Below are 27,023 nucleotides of genomic sequence, written 5' to 3' on the forward strand. Positions count from 1 at the left end.
TCTTTATGTGTTTGTGATGCTTCGTGCTCAGACAATCTCTCCGATGCTTTTTTCCAACTCACGAGACGTTCCCTACACAGGGCTGATGTAGAAGAGCTGCCGTACAGCTTGCAATCAGTACAGAAAGCTCTGCAGTTCCTGCTTTCGAACAAACAAGCCAGGATCTTCCAATATTTTCCGGATTTGCCATTGTTCCCAGCAACATGTGATATGACAAGTGACTACCGTTGCATTCAGTGGACCTAAAATATGTTTTCTGGTTGTTTATCATTTCGTAATACAGCTCGTTTGCTGAAGAATGACCTCTGTTGATTTGCAATTTTTTCGTGGTCCGGCCATGTGCGTGGGTCCATTGGATCTATAATTTTGTCTTTGCTATCCGTCTGCAATAAGTCAACAAATGCTAGCTCAGCGGCGTGTTGCTCCTGAGATAGTACTGACGATGAAGTCTGTTTACCGTCATCTGAGACCTGAACCATCGACTGTTCAGTCGAATTATCTTACTGTCCGAATTACAAGAATTGTTCGAAGTTCCTGAAATCATAATATCAGAAGTATCAGAGGAGCTTGATGATACGTGTGCTTTGTGAAGCCATCTTATCATCTTAGAAGTCGATTTATTTCTTTCTTCAATTTTATTCTTATTTCTTTTTCTGTTTTAAGCCCAGAAAGCTTGCTTCTTGGTGATTTCATCGTTTGCTCTTTATTACCTAAAAATATAAATTTATTTTAACACTGACACGTCGTTCTTACATACAAAATCATGATCATGTTTGTGAGTTTTAATTAATTACAACACCAGTTTGTAAACCAGCAGTTATAAACACTCCACAGAAATGCAATACTGTGCGCCATTACGCCTATACTCCGGCCTCGCTACCGAGCAACGTTCTCTAGCCGCTCGCAGACGCGACTTCAACTCAAGGACTGACCCTCCACTCCCGCTCACCCACTCCCACACTGTTAACTGCACTGCAGTCTTTTCTTCAGTTTATGATCTCTGCACAGAGCCTTTGATAGATACTATGTAAGGTTACACCTATGTACCACTACAACATGTTCATAAGCATCTTGTCTTATCACCTGCATCCACTCATGCCCATTGTGCATTCGGACGGACTTGGGCAATTCCAGCAGGACAATGTGACACCTCACACGTCTAGAATTGCTAAATAGTGGCTTCAGGAACACTGTTCTGAGTTTACACACTTCCGCTGGCTACCATACTCTCCCGAGACGAAAAATTGTTAAGCATATCTGGGATGCTTTGCAACGCACTATTCAGAAGAGGTCTCCACCCGTTTATACTCTTAGGGATTTACGGAGACCCTTGCAGTTCCCTCCAGCACAGCTTCAGGCAGTAGTGGAGTCCACGCCACGTCGTGCTGCGACACTTCTGCATGCTCGCGGGGGCCCTACAAGATATTCGGCAGTTTGTAAGGGAACAACCGTGTGAGGGGAAATGACAAGTTTAATATCGCAATATTTATCACCAAAATTACAGCTTTTCACACAGTTTTTAACTCGCCAACATAAAAACAGCGTAATGCATAACACATCTTGCAAACATCAAAAAGTGATATAACATAATACACAACAATGTTAAATGTTAACTCTCTGAAAGCACATTAATCCTAAATACAATATTATGGAAGTTTAATTCGAAGTTTCTTTACCTTAATCGTAAGCACAATAATATGAAAGTTTAATTTGACGTTTATTTACAAAACTGCTCCTACACATACATTATGATGTTGGTCAGTACCACGAAAATCGTCCGATTCCAGTTGTACTATTTAGGATGACAATCAAGTCTACGGTGGATGGTTAGTCAAGTGCAAATTTGAGCGCAAGTTTACCCAAAGCCGCTCGAGTTTACAGTGGACGCAAGCTGGTGAACCGACAAAGTTTACGCGTCTGCGCGCAGCATTTACCTTAAGCTGCGACGAGCTGCTGTCTGCAAGGCCGCCCTCTCACACTGAAATGCCTACAAAACTAATCTGGCCATTGCTGAACTTTCCAGCAAAAACCTTCCCTATGTTTCTCGTTATGTGAGAAAACATGTACTCAGCCCTAGTCTTATTATGTGGCGATATACACGCACGTGGTTGGAGCAGCATGCGTATTATAGTGCACTCTCAGTTCTCGCTACTTGGCTGGTTCGTTTCTCCACAGTTGGAGACAAACGTTGCCACAGCTGATTCTTTAGCTGGAGTGCAGCCACTATGAACGCAGCGTCCACACAAATTTCTTCTCTGCATCGTACAGAGCGTCAAGTGCTCCGTTCTGCACTTGACACCAGATCAGACAACAGTCCCCCCAAAAAATTTCTCTCTTGTCCTACTCATGGCAGAACTGCATCCCTCCCCTTGGGTTCCTTTTTCACGTCACGGCTTTTTTCAATCAATAGGAGCTTTCCTCTTATTTTGTACAAACACCTTCTACCAATCACTATGTTCCTTCTATCAAACTGCGTCCAAACACTAGTATTTTTCTCCTTCCTAGCGTGTCTCCGCCAATCGGACGTTTTTTGCCCGTTCTAGATGCCTAAAGTACATTGACATTTCCATGTCTTGTACTCGCTGGACGAAAATGTGTCACTTGCTTTTGTTTGTATCTCATTAGAATTCCAAAAAGCAGTTTTCTAAGGCTTCTTCTATGCCCTTGAGCAGCTGCCTCGTGCCTCGCTACAGGCAGGCCTCTGGCTTGAATCACCTGTTGCAGGGTCGCTGTCCTCCTTCCTGCCACCCCTTTAAGTGGTTTCCAGCGTAACTCCAGCAGTGCAGCATCACTACACCATTGTAGAGCTGGTTTTTCAAAACTAAAAGCGACTCGACTCGTGTTCCCTGTTCTACCTTCCGCTCAATGACACACATTGTATAGGAATTGTGTGTTAATTACAGTCGATTGGCTGTCATCCGTTTTTGCATTACATATTGATAGGCAAATGTTCTAATAACTGCCGATTTACGTTAGGTGTCATCTTCACCTTTCCATTGCGATTTCTAAAGGTCTTCTGTGAGGTGTGAATCTGACCATTTATTCTGCCACCTTACAAGGTGTAACAGTTTCACTAATAAGTTGATAGTCAGGGAAGAGTAACTGGTTCTCAGTACCTGAAACTATTGAAAGGCAAGGTAACAAAGAAAGAGGGAAGTTTGTAAAAGTTGGCAAAAATAGATGTGCTAATCAATATTGAGTTCGTAAGTAATTTTTCTGATTGAGACAACAATGAATTATTGAAATTTGCTAGAAAACAGGGAATGGATTGAAAAGGTCAATTGGTAGAACTGAGTGATGAGGTTATTCATTTTGAAGCGTGCGTGAAGAGCAACAAAATTAAAACCTGCTCCCCAAGTCCTCTGTGCAGAGTGTTGCGTGAACACCCAGAGCTCTCTTTCTCACTCCTCAAAAGACTCGGCAGTTACTTGCGGTCGTCCACGTCACAGGGTTGAGTCGACAGTGTTGCCATCCTCTCAGTGAACCCTGGCATAACACAGCAACCAGAATGTGAAGATGTGATCGACGAATTTGCTATAAACAAGGAACAAAATAAACAACTTTGCCTGACTTGAATGTGAAGAGTTCAGGAAGTATGTATTTATTATATTATTATTATTAGCGGCAGCAGCAGTCGTAGTATTAAGTCACATACAGATGTACGTTACAAGGTGGTGATTTTATGTCGAAATGAAGGGTGAAAATATTTTTCTCTGCCTAGGGACAGAAACTAGCAAAATTCACCCTTGCCATAGACTGACCGGCAGTTGGTGTTTTCATTTTAGCGACGCACTCCAGCAGAGCTATTGATTTTTTATGTTTTACTTGTACACAAGGTACATGATCAGCGAGATTTCGATTTATCCAATAGAATTATGATTTTATGGGTCAGAATATGAAAGGGTACTCATTGCAGTGAATTTCGTTTGTTTCGTATAGTTTGACAGTAATGTTTCACAATTACAAGAAAAATATTGCGGCGTAATGACAAGGGGGTACGCTAAACAAACTAGTCAGATAGAGTAATGTTTTCTTTATCTTTGAGAAATATTGCCACGCATTTTGGGATGGTTTGAGATTACGAATTGTGTGTATTGTTGTCGTTCGGATGTACCTTCATCAAGAGCAGTTCGTGGTCTGGCGAGCCCCGCCGCTCTCCCGCGCCCTCCTCGCCCTTAAAACATGGCGACACGTCCGTAAACGCACACCTGCTGTCTGGTCGCCGTGTGCACGTGAGAAGCCAGCACTGAGCGGCAGACTGTTTCAGCAGGTGGGGGTAGGGCGTTAATTGACTCCCCTGTCCAGTTAAGACAGGGCTAACCTGTACAGTCCACATGTCACTGTGAAACGTCCCCTTAGAACAACTTATACAAGACTGTGCTTAACCTGACACACAATGTTTTTAGCGCAACGCAATCTGACTTTCAATAATCCCTACAAAACAATGGCCCTGACTAACTTTAACCTGTACCTTTCACAAATCACTTACCTCTCGCAAATCTGCGTTTTTTTTATTGCTGTTTATATTAACTGTTTTATGTGCTGCTGCATTGCCTCGTCCCTTAGTTTAGCATCTGAGCTCAGTAGATTTAAGTTAGCTTAATAGGGGGTACACTATATAAGAAACTAACTACGATGGATTGGAAGAAATGCATTGAGAAGCTAAAAAAAATGGTTTGGCCAAAAAAGTAGTGTACAGTGGAAAAAAAACTATTTTTGACAGAGGATGTGAACAGAATATAGAAAGCAGGCTTAGATAGGACTTTTGGGAATAATGATGAATGAAGGGAGATCTCCAAGAAGCAAAGACAGTTTTGTTTGCAAAATACTGCAATGAAACAAACCCTGTCCTTTCCTTTTGTGTTATCCCACTATGTGTTTGGGTACCCGTGTTTAATTATGTTCTTCCTATCTTTATATGTTTATCTGATAAGACTTATGTTGTAGAATTTTTCTAATACTAAGCTACATTCACTATGATGAGGAATACTGTTATCCTCAAATATAATTGGCATTAATAACATGTTATTTACCTTGTAAATATGCTTAGACATTATTTATTCTGTTTTGTTTTAATGCTCATGTGTAAAGTTGATGTTTCAAAAGTTATTCTGATCTTTTATGTATGTACTCATAATTCCTGTAACACTGATGTATATGTCTATTTCTATTCTTTTGTAAAGCCTGTACTACAAATGTTATCTGTATTGTTATGTTCTTTAATGATGTATTTTGTACCTTTGTAATTGTATTCTCATGTTATAATATTGTAATTGACGCCAGTTAATCAAATTAAGTAACTTGTAAGCATTCATTTCACTGCACACATTTCTGTTGGTCATAGTATATGGACAATATGTGAGAAGCAGGGACTGTTAGTGTTTGCACGTGTGTTGATAATTCAGCAAGGGACTGGATAACAGCATTGCTGGTTCTAAAGACAATTCCTAAAACTTTCTGCGTGCACAAGTGATGGTTTATGGACTTGCTATCTTCTCTGCAAGATTCTTCGATGGTGATTGTGCACCTGCACAGTCGCAGCAGATGGCTGCTGGCCATCTCTACAAGGACTACAGTGGGTCTGCATCTTTGCTGCCTCACCAATACTCTCTACCAGGACTGCAGTGGGTCTGCTCTGTGATGACCTACCTACCAATCTTCTTCAAAACGTCGAATGACTCTGCTGTGGGTTTGCTCTGTTGTGGCCCATTACCTGTCAGCATGTCAAGAGTCAGCACTGTCTTTCTGTTGGAAGGACAACACTACTTCTTCAAGACTGCATGGACATCCACTACTTCCGTGTGCATTGTCTTTTACTGCTCAGACTTTGATAAAAGAAACGGCAGTTTTACTGTGATGAATGATCAGGACTGTCTTTATGGACTGTGAGAAAATTTTAGCTTTTGACCAACATTGTATAAATAAGTGTATGCATTTGATTTCTTTGTTATTGTAATTATGAAAAATTTTATCAAATCATTATTGGCCACTGTCCAAAAAATTTGTAAAATTTTTTTGCGGGGAGCATGGGGGCTATGTAAGTAGGCTGTTTAGATTTTTATATTGGTAATGCCATGTAGCGCTCTGTATGAAAATCACTGGCTGTGCTGTGTGCAGCCTGTGGCTAGTTTGCATTGTTGTCTGCCATTGTAGTGTTAGGCAGCGGGGAACAGCGCGTAGCGTTGCACAGTTGGAGGTGAGCCGCCAGCAGTGGTGGATGTGGGGAGAGAGATGGCGGAAGTTTTGAAATTGAACTGCTACATATATTATGATTATTAAGGTAAATACAGTGTTTGTTCTCTATTAAAATCTTTCATTTGCTAACTATCCCTATCAGTAGTTAGTGCCTTCAGTAGTTTGAGTCTTCTATTTAGCTGGCAGTAGTGGCGCTCGCTGTATTGCAGTAGTTCCAGTAACGAAGATTTTTGTGAGGTAAATGATTTGTGAAAGGTATAGGTTAAAGTTAGTCAGGGCCATTGTTTTGTAGGGATTATTGAAAGTCAGATTGCGTTGCGCTAAAAACATTGTGTGTCAGTTTAAGCACAGTCTTGTATAAGTTGTTCTAAGGGGACGTTTCAACTGTACAGACGTGACGTGGTTTCGGCGTCACAGGCAGCTATCGAAGACCGCAGGAGCTGCTATTACACTTGTCAGCGTCCGGTGGGGGGTGCTTCTAGACACCGTAGTGGACTTCGCATCCCAAATTGCGTATTATAAAACTGTACCGTTTCAAGGTAACGGTACATTGAAGAATTGTAAAAACACGTCACTTTCTTTCAGATTTGTTATAACTGAACGTCATATAAGGACGCATCAGCTGTTAAAGCCTTCATTAAAGTTTCGGTACGAAGGCTGAACTTGCAGCAGCACGTTCAGAGACCGTGAATAGTTACAATAGAAAGAAAACAGCCCTCGGTCATTATTTTTAACCTCAGCCCGTTTTTCCACCTGCACCACGCTAGTAACGAGCAGCCCTTAGTGGCTCGCCATCACAGTTTTCTTTACCTTACATTTCTTTGTGACTAAAGCCCTTTTGGCATATTTATTATTTTATAAATGACATATAAGTACTGCCAGTCTTTCACAATGATTCCGTACTTATATTCTGTACCATACGTTTTTAGTCATAATTCTGTGACCATCTTATAGTCCATTCTTTGATTTACATTCTGAGGAAGACGCTCCTAGCAATGTTGAAACCCGGTTTATTCGTTAAAAATAGTGACCGAGGGCTGTTTTCTTTCTATTGTTCCAGCAGTTCATTGTCAGGCAGCGGTTATGAGCGCTGAGGTACTGAGCACACGCTAATTATGGGGATGATTCGCGTCCTGCCACATCCAAAAATTGTTCTTCACGCCTTCACGTTTGTCAAAAGCTCCTGGGACTTCTCTGTTAAGCTAATAGAAGTATGTTCTGTAATATTTGATGTTGTGTACATACAGCAGCTCTCTGTCTCTCTCTCTCTCTGTCTCTCTCAGCTGTGAGTTGTCATTGTCAGTAATTTACAAATTAAACGTGAAACTTGCAAATGCAAATGTACATTCACACACACACATTGATCATCTCGCAAACCAAATCCTTATTGAAAATATAAATTATAGAACCAACTCACTAATTTGCAACACAATTAAAAGATAACGTAATCTGTAATATATGAAATGTAACTATATATAAAGTGTATAAATGACAATTTACGAGCTAGTTCTTCTAGGCAGCTTCTTCCACAAACAAACGTCTCCAATTAAAATGCATTTTTAACCACGAATATTAAGTTTTTCATCATTTTATTACAACAAATTTTTACTAATAGCGACTCGTTTTCTAGAGATCTTGATTGTGTTGGTGTTTTGAAACAGCATTCGCTCGTGGGACATCAGGTGAGTGAGCTGCTGCCTTACCTCGCCTGTTGGAGTGGCTGCCCGCCCTTCCTAACTACAGGCAAACTCCTGACACTAGTTCTTAGAGTTTCTACAAACGAGTTTATCTTGTTGAGACACTGTAATGAACACAGTGGAATACACACGTTATTGGATTAATTGCTGGTTGGCTGCACCCTTCCTTTTTTTTTTTTTTTTACTTTTAAATCTATAAGTCTTCTCACTTTCGCTGTTGATGAAGGCGTTTTAGCAAAAACAGTTGGCACAATTTTCTCAGTATGCTTCGGAGCTAATTATTGCCAACATTTTAATCTCTCCTTTATCGACAGCCGCGTCCACATCAGTGCAGAACTTGACACATATGTGAAGGATGTAAGTTTAGGCTGACGTACCCTGCAATCAAGAAAAACCGTAACTTCCAGTCAGCCTCCACTGGAGATGACTGTTGTTCTTGTGAACGTCACGTTCGCCTCGCGTGTTGTGACCGAGTGATCGCGAAAGTCGACAGACAACTCGTTTCGTCTTCCATACAGCCTGTGTCGTCAAAATGACATTCATTCTTTATTTTTATTTTATGCAGTCAGATTGCGTGCTAATACTAGTCAGGGCCACACAGTAACCGGTCACACAGCTACTAAAATTATTGCATTTATACATTAATATTTTTAATTAAGACCCCATGCAGTATTACAACTATGAACAACTTGAATTTGAAAGAACACAATGAAAATGTTGTGGGGAAGACTAACCAAAGGCTGCGTTTTATTGGCAGGACGCTTAGAAAATGTAACAGACCTACTAAGGAGACAGCCTACACTACGCTTGTCCGTCCTCTTTTAGAATACTGCTGCACGGTGTGGGATCCTTACCAGGTAGGACTGACGGCGTACATCGAAAAAGTTCAAAGGAAGGTAGCACGTTTTGTGTTATTGCAAAATATGGGAGAGAGAGTCACAGAAATGATACAGAATTTGTGATGGAAATCATTAAAAGATAGGCGTTTTTCGTTGCGACGGAATCTTCTCACGAAATTCCAATCACCAACTTTCTCCTCCGAATGCGAAAATATTTTGTTGACATCGACCTACATAGGGTGGAACGATGACCAAGATGAAATAACGGAAATCAGAGCTTGTACGGAAATATATAGGTGTTCATTCTTTCCGCACGCTACACGAGATTGGAATAATAGAGAATTGCGAAGGTGGTTCGATGACCGCTGCGGTCGCGCGGTTCCAGACTGTAGAACCGCTCGGCCATCCCGGCCGCGGCCGCCTGCAGAGTATCCATGTAGCTGCAGATGTAGGTGAGTTGCCAGCGGAAAACAAACACGAATACTACCAACATGTCTCTCCGGTACGGAAGCCTCGATGGTGCAGCTCCGTAGCTGGCAGCTCCTGGAGGCGAAGGCGACGTGGGCGTCGTAGCAGTGGCTACAGAGTGAGATACCGACTGCGGGAACGCGTTCGCTGCCGGCGTCTGGCCCAGGGAACTAACTCAGAGTGCCCTGGTCGGGCTCAGCCTGGGCACTGAGCTGAACACTGGCCAGGCACCAGGACGCTGCAGGCGCTGCTTTCGGCCGCAGAGAAGGCGTGCGGGGCCGGCGAGCACTGGCCGGCTGCAGCCCGGCCGCCGCTCGCCTGCTGTCTGCGGAACCGAGCTGTCCCCTGCGAGACGCTCGCCCGCACGACACAACTCTGTTGCCGGTTGCCGGATGAGTAGGCGCTAGGCTTGAGACGGCTGCTGCATTTCCACAGGCAAACGTGGACTGTATCCCCAATGTAATGTTTGCGAAATGAAACTGTTTTTCGCCTTTTTTTAATTTTTCTGTTTCCGTGCTGTTGCAAACCGTATTAGAAAATACTAAAAGGCTTTAGGGTGCTGTCGCAATTAAGTTTTCTTTCCATTCACTGCATTTATGATCCTATTCCATTTCTACATCTACATCCACATCCTTACTCCGCAAGCCACCTGACGGTGTGTGGCGGAGGGTACCTTGCCTACCTCTATCGGTTCTCCCTTCTATTCCATTGGTCGTGGAAAGAAAGACTGTCGCTATGCCTCTGTGTGGGCTCCAGTTTCTCTGATTTTATCCTCATGGTCTCTTCGCGAGATATACGTAGAGGGGAGCAATATACTACGTGACTCCTAGGTGAACGTATGTTCTCGAAACTTCAACAAAAGCCTGCACCAAGCCACTGAGCGTCTCTCTTGCAGAGTTTTCCACTGGACGTTATCTGTCACATCTGTAACGCTTTCGCGATTATTAAACGATTCTGTAACGAAGCGCGCTGCTCTCCGTTGGATCTATCTCTTCTATCAACCCTATCTGGTACGGATCCCACACCGGTGAGCAGTATTCAAGCAGTGGGCGAGCAAGTGTACTGTAACCCACTTCCTTTGTTTTCGAACTGCATTTCCTTAGGATTTTTTCAATGAATCTCAGTCTGGCATCTGGCATCTTGTCACTCCATTTTAAATCGTTCCTAATGCGTACTCCCAGATAGTTTATGGAATTAACTGCTTCCAGTTGCTGAGCTGCTATATTGTAGCTTAATGATAAAGGAACCTTCTTTCTATGTATTCGCAGCACATTACACTTGTCTACATTGAGATTCAATTGCCATTCCCTGCACCATGCGTCAACTCGTGGCAGTTCCTCCTGCATTTTAGTACAATTTTCCATTGTCGCAACCTCTCGATATACTATAGCATCATCCGCAAAAAGCCTCATGTTATCCGCAAGATGATTTATATATATTGTGAATAGCAACGGTCCTACAACACTCCCCTACGGCGCACCTGAAATCACTCTTACCTCGGAAAACTTCTCTCCATTGAGAATGACATGCTGCATTCTGTTATCTAGGAACTATTCAATCCAATCACACAATTGGTCTTATAGTCCATATGCTCATACTTTGTTCATTAAACGGCTGTGGGGAACTGTATCTTGCGGAAGTCAAGAAACATGGCATCTACCTAGGAACCCGTGTCTATGGCCCTCTGAGTCTCGCGAACGAATAGCGCGACCTGTGTTTCACACGATCGTCTTTTTCGAAACCCATGCCGATTTCTACAGAATAGATTTCTAGTCTCCATAAAAGTCATTACACTCGAACATAATACGTGTTCCAAAATTCTACAACATTTGTTGTTCTGCTTGCATTTTGTTTTTCAAACTTACTACTGAACTACTGCCTCTGTCCACTTGTTCTACCTCTGCTCAAACCTGACCACACACCATATCTTCTGGTTCAACACGGTGTTGTTCTAGGGGGCGCGGCTTTAAATGCCAACATTATGTATGGAGGTCCAATAATCAGCTGTTTTACGGTACGCAATTGATTGTACCTATTGGATGTTCACGTGACTCGGATGTGGGACGTTGCGACGTGCTGTAACAGTGGTGACAGTTGACGTGGCACCCGTCCTGTGGCAGCGCTGTGAGTGATCAGACGCCGTGTACCAAAAACATCGCTCACAGCAGACCTGAGTAAACAACTTACGATGGAGGAAAATTAACATCGACCTACACAAAAGCGTAAATAGTGGAAATCAGCAACAAAAGTCTACGAGCTGCTCTCTGTCTGCGCAAAGTTCGTTATAAGAAAGACTGATACCATGTGGCGTGTCAAGGATACACGCTCTCCCGGCAAACAGACATGTAAGCTACTAAATAGAATGTAGCTGCGATAGATTTCGGTAACAAAACTGGCGACAATGCAGCGAATGTCTTACCATTGAGAACTGCTCAAAAATATGAGAGCACGTCAACCTGCATGATACTGAACCAAAACAAAACTAAAAAATTATGTACTTTTGAAGACAAATGTTGATGGTGTTAGGACAGCAACCAGCCACAAATTTACTTTCAGTTCCATTATTCAGAGGGTACTGTTACCGGTTTCGAATCGTTGTGATTCATCCTCAGACGGTTTACACGCTATCTTTATGACATGTGGTGTGTTTTTTACAGATTAATTGTTTTAAAATATAAATAATACATAATTATAAACACACCACACACAGATGCTTGTGTTACAGATTTTCGTTGCATATGACTTACGTGAAACGTCGTTTTGGAGTGTTTGTTTCCATAACATTCTTCCAACAGATGTAAATGCATTCCCACTGCATTCTTATTGTTGCACACGTAAGGGACTCTTGGACGTATTCACATCATGGATTACGTTTTTTTGTAATTTATTATTTGTGGAAAACTGATTGTGATTGTTTTACTGGACAAATATGAAATACGTAACTGCATAGCAATGAATCCCTCAGCACCAAAACTGTGTGCACAGCCAATGGTTCATTAAAAAATTTGTCCCATTCGCACGTATGTTAACTCAAGAAACAGCCCTGCATACTTCATAAGCCGTAAATTAAAAGACCTCATTACCAAATACGATACATTTGAAAATAGCTACACCATACATAACACACATGAACTCATAAACTTAATTAAAGACATCCACATCCCACCAACAGCTAAATTAGCATCACTAGACATAGTCAACCTGTACACGAACATCCCTGTCAAAGAGACTATTAACATTATAAGAAACAATCTGCTTAAATATAAGAAAATTAGTGTTTCAGAGATCTGTGAACTCATAGAAATACTTTCACTTATTCTAGAGCACAATTACTTTAGCTTCAACAACAAACTGTACCAGCAATATAATGGTTTGGCAATGGGAAGTAGCTTAGCTGGGATATTGGCTGACATTTACATCCACCATACAGAACAAAAATTCTTCTCATCCAAGCAGCACATCTCAAACAAAATAATCTACTACAGAAGATATGTTTATGATACAATCTTGCTTTTTGATGGTACAAGCAATGAAATAGATACGTTAGGAGCAGATCTAAGCAAAACGCACAAAAATATTAAATTCACAGTTGAACATGAAACTAATAAAAGGATTAACTTTCTTGACCTGAAAATTTGCAATAGTAACAATAAACATCAATTTAGTACTTGCAGAAAACCTACCACCACAGATGTCAGTATTGGCAACTCATCTTCCCACCCCCGCCAACAAAAAATAGCATATTTCAGAACGATGCTACACCGAATTGAAAAAGTACCAATGAGTGGCACAGACCAACAAAATGAAATCAATATAATTAAAACAGTTGCTTATAGTAATGGATATAAACCCACAATAACAGAAAAACTGCACAGCAAAATGCAGACAAAAACCACAGATCCACTTCACAGCAGTCACTTCAAGCCACATCAGTGGGCCACTGAAGCCAAACCTAAACATGCTACTCTGCCATATATAGCCCCACTTTGATACCAAATAGCAAACTTATTTAAAAAGAAGAAAAATATCACAATCAGCTTCCCCACAAATAATAAATTACAACAAAAAGTAATCCATGATGTAAATACCTCCAAGAGTCCCTACCGTAAATAAAGAATATACAAACTCAAATGTGACACGTGCCCAAAATTCTACATCGGACAGACAGGCAGAAGTTTTGAAATTAGATACAAAGAACATATTGATGGTCTAAGACTTGGTAACTTGAACAAATCAGCATTTGCAGCCCATATTGCTGAAGAAAACCATTCAGTGTCAAACATTGAGGACAACTTAAAGATTTTGCATCTAGCAGAAAAAAGAGCCACTATGAATATATTACAAGAATTAGAAATACACATACACAAAAACAGCACCACAGGCTATATCCTTAACGAACAAACAGACTTAGCTGACACTTCTTTCCTGAAAAATTTCCAAAAATTACTTTCCAGCCTCCAAAGCAAATAATATTAGTGCATCTATCAGCAGATCAAGTAGCAAATTTATATGTTACTATATTTCTCATCATGCTAAATGTAATTAAATAATATACTATTTTACCTATGTAGTTCTACATACATATATAAAAACCTTTTAATTAATTTAACAATATCAACTCAAAAATTCAATGTCTCTGTACTAGTGTAAAAGGCATTACAGTTGCGTAAATGAATATATGATCGTTTCCAAACATAGGACATCACCATCAAATGTTACGATGTATCATAGCATCTGTGATACTCATATGATTGTAATCTCTTTGTATATATCAAAACATGTGGTGCGTTGTAGAAAGTTCCTGTGACAAATCCAAAGTGTTTAGTGAGAACAATTTACCTGTGCAACAAAAAGAATGCAATGGGAACGCATTTACATCTGTTGGAAAAATGTTATGGAAACAAACACTCCAAACCGACGTTTTACGTAAGTCATATGCAACGAAAATCTGTAACGAAACCATCTGTGTGTGGTGTGTTTGTAATTATGTATTATTGATATTTTAGGACAATTAAACTGTAAAAAACACACCACATGTCATAAAGAAAGCGTGTAAACCGTCTGAGGATGAATCGAAACTATATTCTAAACCGGTAACATTACCCTTTGAATAAAGGAACTGAAAGTAAATTTGTGGCTGGTTGCTGTCCCAACACCATCAACATTTGTCTTCAAACAACAGCCACGGTCTCCATCATGTCATCATACGACAAAATTGCATTATGTATATTTTCAATTTCAGTTTGCCAGGTCGTGTATACGATCTTAGTATCTGCTTAATATTATGCTGACAGTGCAATAAAGAGTTTCCTTACGGTTAATAATGCGTTGCTGGTACTCCTGTTTGCGCAACGAAGATGTAATGGAGAACGTATAGGCAAGGGACGCTACGTGTTCATTGAAGAAATCCGTAGCATGGAAAACCGCAGTATATCTAAAGCTATTCGACGATATTCCACCGAAATACGTATAACTCGCGGCAAAATTATCCTGAGAACCCGATATTAGTTCCATTTCCGCCACACTATAGAAAGAGTATGTACAAAAATTACAACCAGATAGCTAGGCAATTGCTTTCTTCTTATTTTTCCGAACCAAACATAATTGCCCGTTTTTGTAATTTTGCAGAAATATACAGTACGGCGTTGCTCACGTCCAAGGACAGACTTTTGTGGTTGAGTGCTTTACATGAAGTGTGCACAGATGTGTGAGCAACCTCTACATGCGGTAAGACGGATGACACTCAGAGGTTCAAGACATACCATTCACTGTGGGCACGCGCTGTCACAGCTGGAGTCCAGAGGACGTCCAGCATGCAGTGAGGTAGCCACAGAACGTGATGCTGCTTTCGTTAAGACCACGCCACGCTTTTATAAGTTCGCCTCTATGCATAGGTCTGTTAATAAACTTTCATTCAGCACAAAAAAATTTTAGATGTAACTTAACCTGTTTATTGTCCGTCTTAGCTCTTCATAAAATTGGTGAATGCGCTCTGCAAGTGTGTAATACCTAAACTAAACTGAGCGTCGGTGGAACAGGCGTTGAAGGTTTAACAGCACCGACCGACCGCCGTGTCATCCTCGGCCCACAGGCGCTACAGCACGCAGTTGAGGAGGGGCGCATCGCTCTCCAGGCCGCCGTCAGTTTACGAGACCGGAGCCGCTGCTGCTCGGGCGAGTGGCTCCTCAGCTCTGCCCCACAGCCGCTGGAGGCTCCCCGCAGGCCGACAGCAGCCGGCAGACCCGGGCGTCCAGGCAGCCGGGTTGCCAGCCGAGGCCGACAGTGCCTGCCCTCGGCGACCTGACGGGAACCGACGCCACCACTACGGCAAAACCGTTGGCAGGCCAGTAATACCGCTACTCCTAAATGTTCTCGATAGAACGTTGTTCACTATCTTCCAGTATACAGCTGCACAGGGCGTCTCATGGGAAATAGTGAAAAGTTTACGTGGTTGTTGTATAAACTAATTCGAATAAAATAATTTCATATAACATGTGTCCAATTTTCAATCGTTACAGAAACACTGATTCTTCATAGCGATAAATTTTTATTTCATGCACTCGCATTCAATTTCCTATGGGTTTTTTCGAGTGACGTCACGAGATTTTAGTAGCTTCAACGCATTAATGTAGAGGTTGGAAAGTTGCTTATACGTGAAGAATGGTTGTAAATGTAACAGTGTTCTGTAGCTAGTGTCTTTGTCTGTGACATTGTTGTAGAAAAGGGAGCAAACGTGCGCGCTTGACGCTTTGGAGCAAGATGCGGCAAGGAGTCTCCACGCGCCAGCAGCAAGGGTGTTACCGTCCCACCTAGCTGGCCACTGTTCGATGCAGCGAGGGCCGCAGGACAGTAAATAGGTGATTGGTAACTGCAGTGGTATCGTGAAATATTGGTTTCCGTATGGCTACTGGGTGTCAGAAGTTCCGTCCTACACGAGAGCCCTAGGCGACAGTTGCTCTTTGAAAGTTCTACTTAGGCATAGCGTATAACAGTCACCCAGGGTAAGACAATTGATGGTTGATCTAGTCGGGATCGCAAATATCGTCGATCGGTTTGAACGAAGATATTGATCTAGAGTTTGATCGAATTTTGGGTCACCAAGTTAGCGTTGCCGGTTTTTGTAGACCAGTTATGCAGTGTGTCTGCTTTGAGTTTATGCTGTTACGTAGGACATGTTTAGGGTACGCTGAGGTCAATTAATTTGCGATTGTTCTAGTTGTAAGCCCAGCAAAGGTTTAGCTTCGACATCGCACTTGGTGAATGTGTTACTTGTCGCTGGGAGGGCGTAGTTATAGTTTATCAGTAGTCAGGGAGGTTGTAAGGTGACAGGCTGCCGTGTTGAGGAAACGTTTCGCTTGATTTGAGGAAGCGGCTGTGTTCCGTATTTGTAGTCAATAGAGTGGCAGTCAGTCGCGGAACTCGTCTGTTAGGGCGATCAGTGGTTTTCCTGGTGAGCGCAAGGCTTCTAAAGACGTCGTGATTGGATTCTTTAGTGTTTCGAGGAACGCGAATTCTAAAGTAATTGAGCGTTTGCGATAATTTTGTGGATGGTATACGTCGCACACTGTAAGGTAATTGATTGCTGAACAGTTTGCGGAAGTTTTAGTACGCTCTACTGCGATAGTGGTGTATCAAATGGTTCAAATGGCTCTGAGCACTACGGGACTTAACATCTGAGGTCATCAGTCCCCTAGAACTTAGAACTACTTAAACCTAACTAACCTAAGAACATCACACACATCCATGCCCAATGCAGGATTCGAACCTGCGACCGTAGCAGTCGCGCGGTTCCGGACTGAAGCGCCTAGAACCGCTCGGCCACCGCGGCCGGCAGTGGTGTAAGGTATGTGATTTATGTACCGTCGAGTTAAAGTCTCAATCGGTGTTTAATGAAAGCCAGGAACCAGAACCTCCTCGGTTTACACTGAGAGAGCACAGCCACTGTTGCCCGTAAATGAGTGACTTTGAGCAGCGAGGGTAAGTTTGTATCCTAGTGGAACGAACGCACGTACAACGACAATATTTAATTGCCTCCTGGATTGATGAGAGACAATTAATTTAAGGACTGTTAGTGGCAACTCTGTGAAGGGAACCAAACATCGAGAGATTAAGTCTTGCTCAGTATTCCTCAAAAAGAACGGAAAAGAAAGTATCAGCTAGGCACAATATATATACTTCAAGGAAGCTGAAGATTATGTAAATCAAAGACCTTATGCTGCTGTGCCAGGGAACGCTGGCAGAAGTAAATTCGATTTTTAGAGAGAGTCCCCCTCTCCCCCCCCCCCCCCCCCCCCCATAAAAAGTATTCAGTACAGATTCACAACAACTGTTCATCACAGTAGGCTGCAACAAATAGAGACTACGCCAACTTCAAGTCTTCTTTTTGCAAACATAAATTTACCAATATCTCTTATTAAAGAGAATTCATATACACCACGACCATATACTCTCCTACCACAACAGGCACTTATATCCGATAATCGAACAGTTGGTGGCTGGAATAACGAACCTGATAACACAGTTCCATCATTGAACAAACATAGTCTGGATCAAGCTAGTATACACGGTATGGTTGTTTCGATGGTATCAAAACATGAATATTGTTCACGACCGAAATAGGATATACGCACGGTCTACTCATATGAACAGAACAGCGGATTTTTAAGTTCTCCAGTGGAATGCCAGATCCTTACATGTAAGAGAGAGTCGCTAATACATGAACTTTATACGAATGACTACTCTCACGATGTTGTAAGTGGAACCTGTATTAAACTAAATATGTCTATTACATGACGAGGATATCAAATGAAATCGGATGGAAAAGGTAGAGTAGCCATATTGATTAGTAGAAAAGTCAACTATAAACCAATTACCATACCACTACCTACCCTTGACTTTCAAGCAACAGCAGTAGAAGTAAGTACTAACAAATGCCAATATCTATTGCATCTGTATATCGTCCCCCAACATGTATGAATTTTGAACAACACATGCACACAGTGTTGCAATATATGCCAAAACCCTACGTAATACTCTGGGACTTCAATGCCCACCACACAGTATGGGAGTGTCATAGGAATGATAAGGCAGGGGAATACACAATATCTAGCATTTATGATTACAGCATGATCATATACAATGATGGACCTGTAACATTAAACCAAGGCCCATGGATGACAACAATGGCAGTGTATATAACATTAGCTTTACCTAGTATGAACCAAATAACAGCGTGGTTTGTTCTGCAGGATACCATGTATCAGATCATTTCCCTATAACTATGAATATAAAGTGCGAGAAGAGCAAGTGAGCATATGTTGCCAACAAATTGACCTGGAACATGAACAATGCGGATTGGTATATTCTTGAATTACAAGTAAAATCAATATGAGAAAAAACAATCTTCACACAGAGCCTATATGCAGCTACAGAACTGCATATATCATGCAGCAAATAAATCCATCCCAAAACGACATTTATCAACAAAAGCAAGGTGACTGGGTAATCCATGGTAGAATGAAGACTGCAATAAAGAAGTACAAGACATAAGGGTAGAGTTATGTGGATATGTTAAACAGCCTAACGTGAACAGATTTTTGCTCTATAAACCAACAGCAGGGAGAACAAATAGAAAATACTGAAATCCATGAAGAAGAGTAGCTGGATAAAATATTGTAGCAGTTTGACCAAAAATACTAAATCCTCAGAGATATGGCAGAAGGTCGACAGATTTAGGAATATCGCCCCTGCAGTCAACAATATATAATCATATGAGAGGATAGAATAATTCTGTGACCTTATTGCCCCACCAAGTGTTCGCAATAAGCTTATCAGGAAACAAGTGGAAACTCTTGCAACTCAACATGTGCTAACTACACAGTTCAGTATTGCCGAGTTTATGTCAGTAATCAAAGAGAGCCCTAACACTGCCTGAGGAATGAATCAGACCACATATTCCATAACACAAAACAATGCTTGACAATGTCGTAGAATTACCGTACTTCTTCAAATCTATAATGGAATGTAGATGCATCAGGAATTGGTCCCAGAACGGAAGACACAGGTCATACTCCCTATATATGAAAAAGGGAAAGATGCATTACTAGCCTCTTCCTACAGACGAATTGCACTGTCTTTCATGTGCTGCTAAAATATAGTAAAAACTAACAAAGAGGCAATTCGAATCATGGGTAGAACCTTCGTCTTTAGTAGCTGGGTCGCTGTTTGGGCTCCGTGAAGGAAGAAGTCACATGGAATACATGTCAAAATTTGTCTCCTCCGTATCGGCTGGTCGTGGTGAGAGCAAACATACAGCGGATATTGCGAAAGCATATGATAATACTCAGACAAGTATACTATTAGGTACGTTACTACTTTTAGAAGCTCCACCTCAGTCTGTAGAAGGTATGTCGTCATTAATCAGTGAACGAAGTGCTTATGTTAGAAAGGATACTGGACTCAACGTCCCACACTTGATGGACCACGGCTTACCACAACGACTGGTACTCAGCCCACTACTGCGTGCATATATACCTATGAAATGGTAGCGCCAATAGCTCAACAAGTTCGAATTACACAATTTCAAGGTGACAATTGTGTATTTACTTCCCATGTTGTATTACAGGAGGTGATGAACAATCTTACATCATCGATAAAGAACCTGAATCGATGGTTTTGTGACAATGGCCTGATGGTGACACCTGGGAAATCTTCAGTAGTCACGTTCACCAGGAATGGTTATATTCCAAGAAACTGTTTAATACATGCAGATGATAAAATAGTACAAGTTAAAGCACTTGTTTGGATCTTCGGAATGGCATTGGGCAGCAAGCTTACTTGGATGACACATATTAAAATCTTAATTGAAATCAGTGAGCAAATGCTTAGTATTATTCGATCACTTACTACAGCTCCCACCAATTTGGACTTAAACCCAGATTGGATTACGGATGTATATACTACAAGTACACGACATGCAGAATGTTAGAGAAACTGGGCTGATTGCAGTGCCAGAGTGTACGCACCTGCTTAGGAGTAGTGAAATACACACCAACAAATGCACTCCTGGTGGAAGCGCAGGAGATGCCACTCCATACAAGGAGGAAGACCTTCGTGGAACGTTATGTCGTAGAGAAATTATAACGCTCTCAGCATGCAGTCGGTAAGATTTTACGACTGTACCGTCCTTCTCCAGGAAATTGGGGTAGAAAACTTTTTGATTTCATTCCGGCTTATAATCATTTGCCAGATGACTGCAAAGCTATTGCCACAAGTGCATGGAGGCTTGTTTACCAATATCACTATTTCATACTTAGGGATCACATCTCATTCCATATGATAGAGGGAAAGTCTGACTTCTTGCAGACAATTACGGCACTGCAAAGACAAATAGAGGACAGAAGGCAATGGGTAATCCACACACATCCAGGTGGGTCAAAGACAGTAGTAGAGGACAACACAGGATGTGCTATATTTAATCCACAACTGCAGATGTTCCAAAAATATAAATTACCAGCAACAACTTCTACCCATATGGCTGAAACAATCGCACTGTTAAAGGCTATACAGTGGTGATAAATGAGAAATACACATTCTATGGAATATTATCAGACTCGAAAAGTGTACTTCAAGCTATATCAAATATAAAAATCTTAAAAACCACCATTGAGTTCCTACACCAAGCTCGTTATTGGTATTATGAATGGCTGAGAAAGTGGAAACAAATTGCCTTTTTGTGGGTGTAAGCCCACTGTGGAATCCTAGGCAATGAAAAAACAGGTGAGTTAGCAAAGCAAATGAGTTAGAAAAGCAGACTACGAGAAACTGAACAGCACTAAACATCAAGCTTCCCTGTAACGAGTGTGGACAACTTATTCGGAACAGGGCACTCCAGTCTTGGCAGGAAGAATGGACGCAGAGTTCGCGATACAAAGGAGGCGACTATGTGCAAATACAACCACGAATTACGAAACCACCTTGGTTTGAATACGTTTGTGGACCCCACTAAGCCACATCCACATTAAATAGAATAAGGCTTAACCATGGGACATTTTCAGAGCATTTATACCGACTGTATACAAACAAAACACCAGCTTGTGACTGTGACGATACTACACAGGGAGACAAACCAAACAACAAACAACTATAACTGAATTACGGCTGAAGTTCAGTAAATATTAGAAAAAGTTTTAATCAAAATTTTATTCGACATATATAAAAAGGAATAATAACGTTCATAATCAAAAGATCATTTTAAAGTTTTAAAAAGATAACGACAATAAAAGCGTAAGAAGAAAGTGAGATCAGTCATCATCGAGGTTAATATCATCGCAGAGGTACCTATCGCTATATCGATGGTTTATAGTAAAATTATAACATTGATTGCTACGATTGCAATTCCCGTAAAAAGAGACGAGTTGGTGTTTAAGTTATAAGTGATTTTATTAAATCGATTCTTACCATAAGTGAGATTAGGCGTAACTACGGTAAATATTGGGTACGTGCGTTGATGTGCATTGCGCTTTTCCTACTAATTTCACGCACTCCGCTGTAGAACATGTTACCCATCGATATCTGTAGTTATCTCGCATGGTGGAGTTACTAAATGTCTTAAAGAGGTGGAAATAGGGTCAAATGAAGGATGGGATGCAACCTGTCGGCTTTGACCAATGATCTCACAGTTAATTCACATATTAATATACTTTCGAGCTGTAGATAATAAATCGGTTATCCTCCGTGGCATAGCGTCACCATCGTACATTGAAGGAACTGAATGTGTTTTCAAAAGATAGGGGTAGGCACTGTAAGATTTTTGTCGCTTGTATTAAATTATTTGTTCGTTCCAATCCATTCGGTACTTATTTTCATTTTTAGTGAGCTTGACATATTTTGGAAGAATTGTTTTTCATTTAGGACGGCTTGAAAGGAGGATATAAGATGAACATAAAAAAAAAACAAAACGAGGATAATGGAATGTGGTCGAATTAAATCGGGTGATGCTGAGGGAAGTAGATTAGGAAATGAGACAAAGTAATTAATGAGTTTTGCTATTTGGGGAGCAAAATAACTGATTATGATCGAAGTAGAGAGGATATAAAATGTAGACTGGCAATGGCAAGGAAAGCGTTTCGGAGGAAGAGAAATTTGTTAACACCGAGTAAAGATTTAAGTGTCAGGAAGTCGTTTCTGAAAGTATTTGTATGGAGTGTAGCCATGTATGGAAGTGAAACATGAACGATAAATAGGTTAGGCAAGAAGAGAATAGAAGCTTTCGAAATGTGGTGCTACAGAAGAATGCTGAAAATTTGGTGCGTAGATCACATAACTAATGAGGAGGTACTGAATAGAATTGGAGAAAAGAGAGATTTGTGGCACAACTTGAGTAGAAAAAGGGATCAGTTGGCAGGACATGTTCTGAGGCATCAACGGATCACCATTTAGTATTGGAGGGCAGTGTGGAGGGTAAAATTCATAGAGGGAGGCCGAGACATGAATACACTTAGTAGATTCAGAAGGATCTAGGTTGCATTAGGTACTGGGAGATGAAGAAGCTTGCACAGGATAGAGTAGCATGGAGAGCTGCATCAAACCAGTCTCTGGACTGAAGACCACAACAACAACAGAGTAAAAAAACAATTTCAACACTAAAAAACCACTCAAATTATCATGAAAATAATAACAATTTAAAAAGTCGTGAGTGACGACGTGCTTCCAAATGGCGCGTAGCTGCATGAAGGTGCTTTATTCGCAACTACCCGCTTCATGTCAGTATAGACGCATATTCAGGTTTAAATAGTTATATTTTCATAATGTACATCTACAGTAACGGAGTCCCAGCATTCAAGGAGTTATCCACGTTACAAGTCAAACGACACTGTGCATTGTCGTAATAAAATTGGGCGCACCACAAAAGATCGTTCTCAGAATGTACAAAGAGTAACTGTTGAATGACCCAGGCCAGATAGTGTCCCGTAGATTATATCACATGGTTTGGTAGACACCAGCTGTATAAAAAGCAATGTAAGTAAAACTTAAAATCCTGTGGGGTGTGAGCAACCTGTGAAGGCTAGCAGTATGTATACTGCGTCTCTGACCTATGGTTTCCCTCTCCATACAGTTGTCTGTTACGGCTGTTATAACCGTGAACCCATCTGTAGGAGCAGAACCGAATGCCCCGACCGACGTGATGAGAATATTCCTGTGCACTCGGTGAAGAGCCGCATACAGCCTGACCGGTCTGTCAGCGAACAGGTCATCGACCTGAGCACGGTTGAGTACGATCCTCTGGATCTGGTGGACGAACGGATGAAGCCGAGATTAGCGAGTCCTCTGTTCACACTGTTCACCTCAGGGACGACCGGCAGGCAAGAAGAGCGCAGCCTGCACCTCGCCTAGCCTCGTCTGGCTGCCACACAGTCCTGCAGTGAAGGGAGGGTGGGGGTGAGGGGGGGGGGGGAGGCAGGGCAACGTGGCGTAGACTGCAGGGTCGCTAGAGGTGCAGGAGGGACTCGGATTTGATAAGCTTTGAATGGAGATCTTCTGTCTCCTTTTCAAAGGAAGCATCCCAGCGTTCATCTCAAGTGATTTAAGAAAACCAGAAACAGCGTATGTCTGGATGGGGATCTCAACTGCCATCCTCGTGAACGTAAGTCCATTGGGCCCCCTCCCCTCTCCTCCCCTCCACGCTCCCCTCCGACCACTCCCACCACACACGTGGTGGCCACGGTGCTGACAAAAAAAAAAATGGTTCAAATGGGTCTGAGCACTATGGGACTCAACTGCTGAGGTCATTAGTCCCCTAGAACTAGTTAAACCTAAGTAACCTAAGGATATCACAGACATCCATGCCCGAGGCAGGATTCGAACCTGCGACCGTAGCGGTCTTGCGGTTCCAGACTGCAGCGTCTTTAACCGCACGGCCACTTCGGCCGGCCACAGTGCTGACAGAGGTGAGACGCGCAGCTGGCAGGACCGTGCATGGGCTGGGAGGGAACAGCTTTGACACAAGTGACGTCCAAGGAACGAGTCACTCGCTGCGACCACAAAGCTCTGTACCAGGTGGCCCAGAAAGCTCTGGGCTCTTCGAAATAGCAATATATTGGAAAACAAGCAGCCAAATATTTGTGGCAAGCAAGAATATGCACTGATGAGGAAAACTACTCATGACAATCTGCTTAATTGCTTGTTTGTCCGTCTCTGGAACGAAATTCGTCAGTGATTCCGCATATCAGAGAGCCAACACTTTGGTCGTAGGTTTGTGAGGGTATGTGATATTAGATGACTTCACACAGGTCCTGTAATTCGGGTAAATAACGGGCCGTTGATCTGCGAACGCGGTGAGGGCGATCGATTGCGACTCTGATGGATTCCATAGGATTTACATCAGGCGAATTTGGTCTCCAAGAAATCAGCCCCAGTTCACTACAAAGCTCCTGAAACCACCGTAGCACGGTTGTGGCTCCGAGATACGGACAGCTACACTGCTGAAAGATGATAACGCCACAGGGCAAGACTTCAAGCACGAAGCTTTGCTGGTGGATTTCAGCTGTCGGCATGTCTTCGATCACTGTCACAGGTCCCACGCAAGCGCAGCAGAGAATGCCTGCCGTGGCATAACACTGCCCCCACCAGCCTGTGCCAGCGGCGCGCCGCACGTCCCGAGCCGCCGCGCCGTCCACCTCGATGGCGACGTCTGTGGAGACTACTAGCGACCTAGTGTAGCAAAAGTGTGATCCACCCAAAGAGCTAACGGGTTTCCGTCGATCGACGACCGAATCGCGACTGTCCCGTGCCCACTGCAGTCATATTGACGATGTCGTCGGGTCAACATGCGAGCACGTAGAGGCTGTCTGCTGCGGACCTCCATGTTCGACAATGTACGGTGGACTGTGTGCTCCGAAACACTTGTGAGTGCGCGAGGATTGCGCTCTTTTGTCGGAGATGCTGCAGATCACCATCTACCCTACTTTACAGAGCAGACGAGCCTCCGAAGTTTACGTTCTGTGAAGTGTCGAGGACGTCCAACCATTTAGCGCCTAGTGCTAGTTTCACCATCCTTACACCTCTTTCCAGTAGATGCTCAGGACAGTAGCAGGTGAACATTCGATCAGCTTTACTCGTTCACAGGCTCTGCGTAATATTAATGTGCCCTTTGTCAGAGTCGCTTATCTCAGCGGATTTCCCCATCTGAGGCCCACGTCTTCGCTAGGACGATGCCCCACCCGTGTCTGCTCTGCTGACATACGTTTGTTGGCCCGCCACGTTCCCACAACGCCGCCAGGCGGCACCCACCGCCCCGCTGTGCAGTGGTCGCAACGGTTAGGCTTGTCAGTGTAAATCACATCCTTGGAAGTCACGATAAATTCAGAAACAGGCAAATGTTTGTCACAAGTGAGAATGTAGTTGCTGTTGCTGCTAGTTTCACTCCCACCGATTTAATCTTCCGTTTTTTTAATCATACTAGTCACAATATATAAAAGAAGAACTCATTCCAGAGACAGAAATGTCTTACGTGTAAGCAACAACGAATATTGCAAACATACTTCAGTCACACGAATAGGAAAGTTGCACATGGTGTTGGAAATGCGAATGTACTCCTTCAGACAGCATAACTTACGTCTGTAACCATACCCCACAGCGAAGACACAGAACGTGCAACAACAGTGTCATTCATCTTAAGATATACTGAAGACTTTCACTATCGATGTGTAATTACTTCACGTTTAATTGTAACAGAATATTATCAAGTGTTATGTGTTTCCGCCAGATATTCAGATCACGATTCCCCGGAAACGGCATACTGTCCTAACACTGTACGACATGTGCTGAAACTCAGTACGGCGTCTCTGCAGCTCTCCGTTTCTCGAGTACCGTGGCAGCCCTGAGCGAGGCGCCGTTTTGCCCCGACTGCTGCGCAGGCCGGTGATTGGCTGACGGCTCGCGGAGCCGCGGGTTTACCTGAGCTTCGTCCGCTAGCGCCATGCCTGTGCTGACGCGGCACCTGCGCCTACGTCTGCTTGGGTGCTCTGCCAATCACACTTAAGTGCCTGGCATAGGTTCTCACTCTCTCATCCAATATTTAGAACAAGGAGCCGGCCGGAGTGGCCGTGCGGTTCTAGGCGCTACAGTCTGCAGCCGCGTAACCGCTACGGTCGCCGGTTCGAATCCTGCCTCGGGCGTCGATGTGTGTGATGTCCTTAGGTTAGTTAGGTTTAAGTAGTTCTAAGTTCTAGGGGACTGATGACCACAGCAGTTAAGTCCCATAATCCGTGGGTGCTCTGCCAATCACACGTAAGTGCCTGGCAGAGGGTTCATCGAACCGCCTTCACAGTAATTCTCCATTATTCCATTCTCGAACAACGCGCGGAAAATACAATACCTGTATCTTTCTGTGCGAGCTCTGGTTTCCCTTCCCTTATTTTATTATGATCATCTTTACTACCTCTCTAGATCGGCGTCAACAAAAAATTTTCGAATTCGGAGGAGGAAGTTGGTGATTGAAATTTGGCGAGAAAATCTCGCCCAAACAGAAAACGGCTTTGTTTTAATGGTGTCTATCCCAAATCCAATATCATGTCTGTGACACTCTCTACCCTATTTCGCGATAATACGAGGATGCTCGCAATTGAATATAAAAAAAGTAATACATCACTGAAACTTTTTTTCTATTTTTCAGTGTAGTCTCCTTGTAGATTAATGTACTTGGTTGACGATGTTCCAGTCCCTTGATCCCACCTCGAATATAAGTTTCCTTCAGGCCTGCGAAACAGTTGTCAACTCTGGCCATCAAGTCTTCGTTTGAAGTGAATCTTCGTGTACCAAGAAA

The sequence above is a fragment of the Schistocerca cancellata genome, chromosome 11, assembly GCF_023864275.1.
Source record: "Schistocerca cancellata isolate TAMUIC-IGC-003103 chromosome 11, iqSchCanc2.1, whole genome shotgun sequence".
Classification (NCBI taxonomy): Eukaryota; Metazoa; Arthropoda; class Insecta; order Orthoptera; family Acrididae; genus Schistocerca; species Schistocerca cancellata.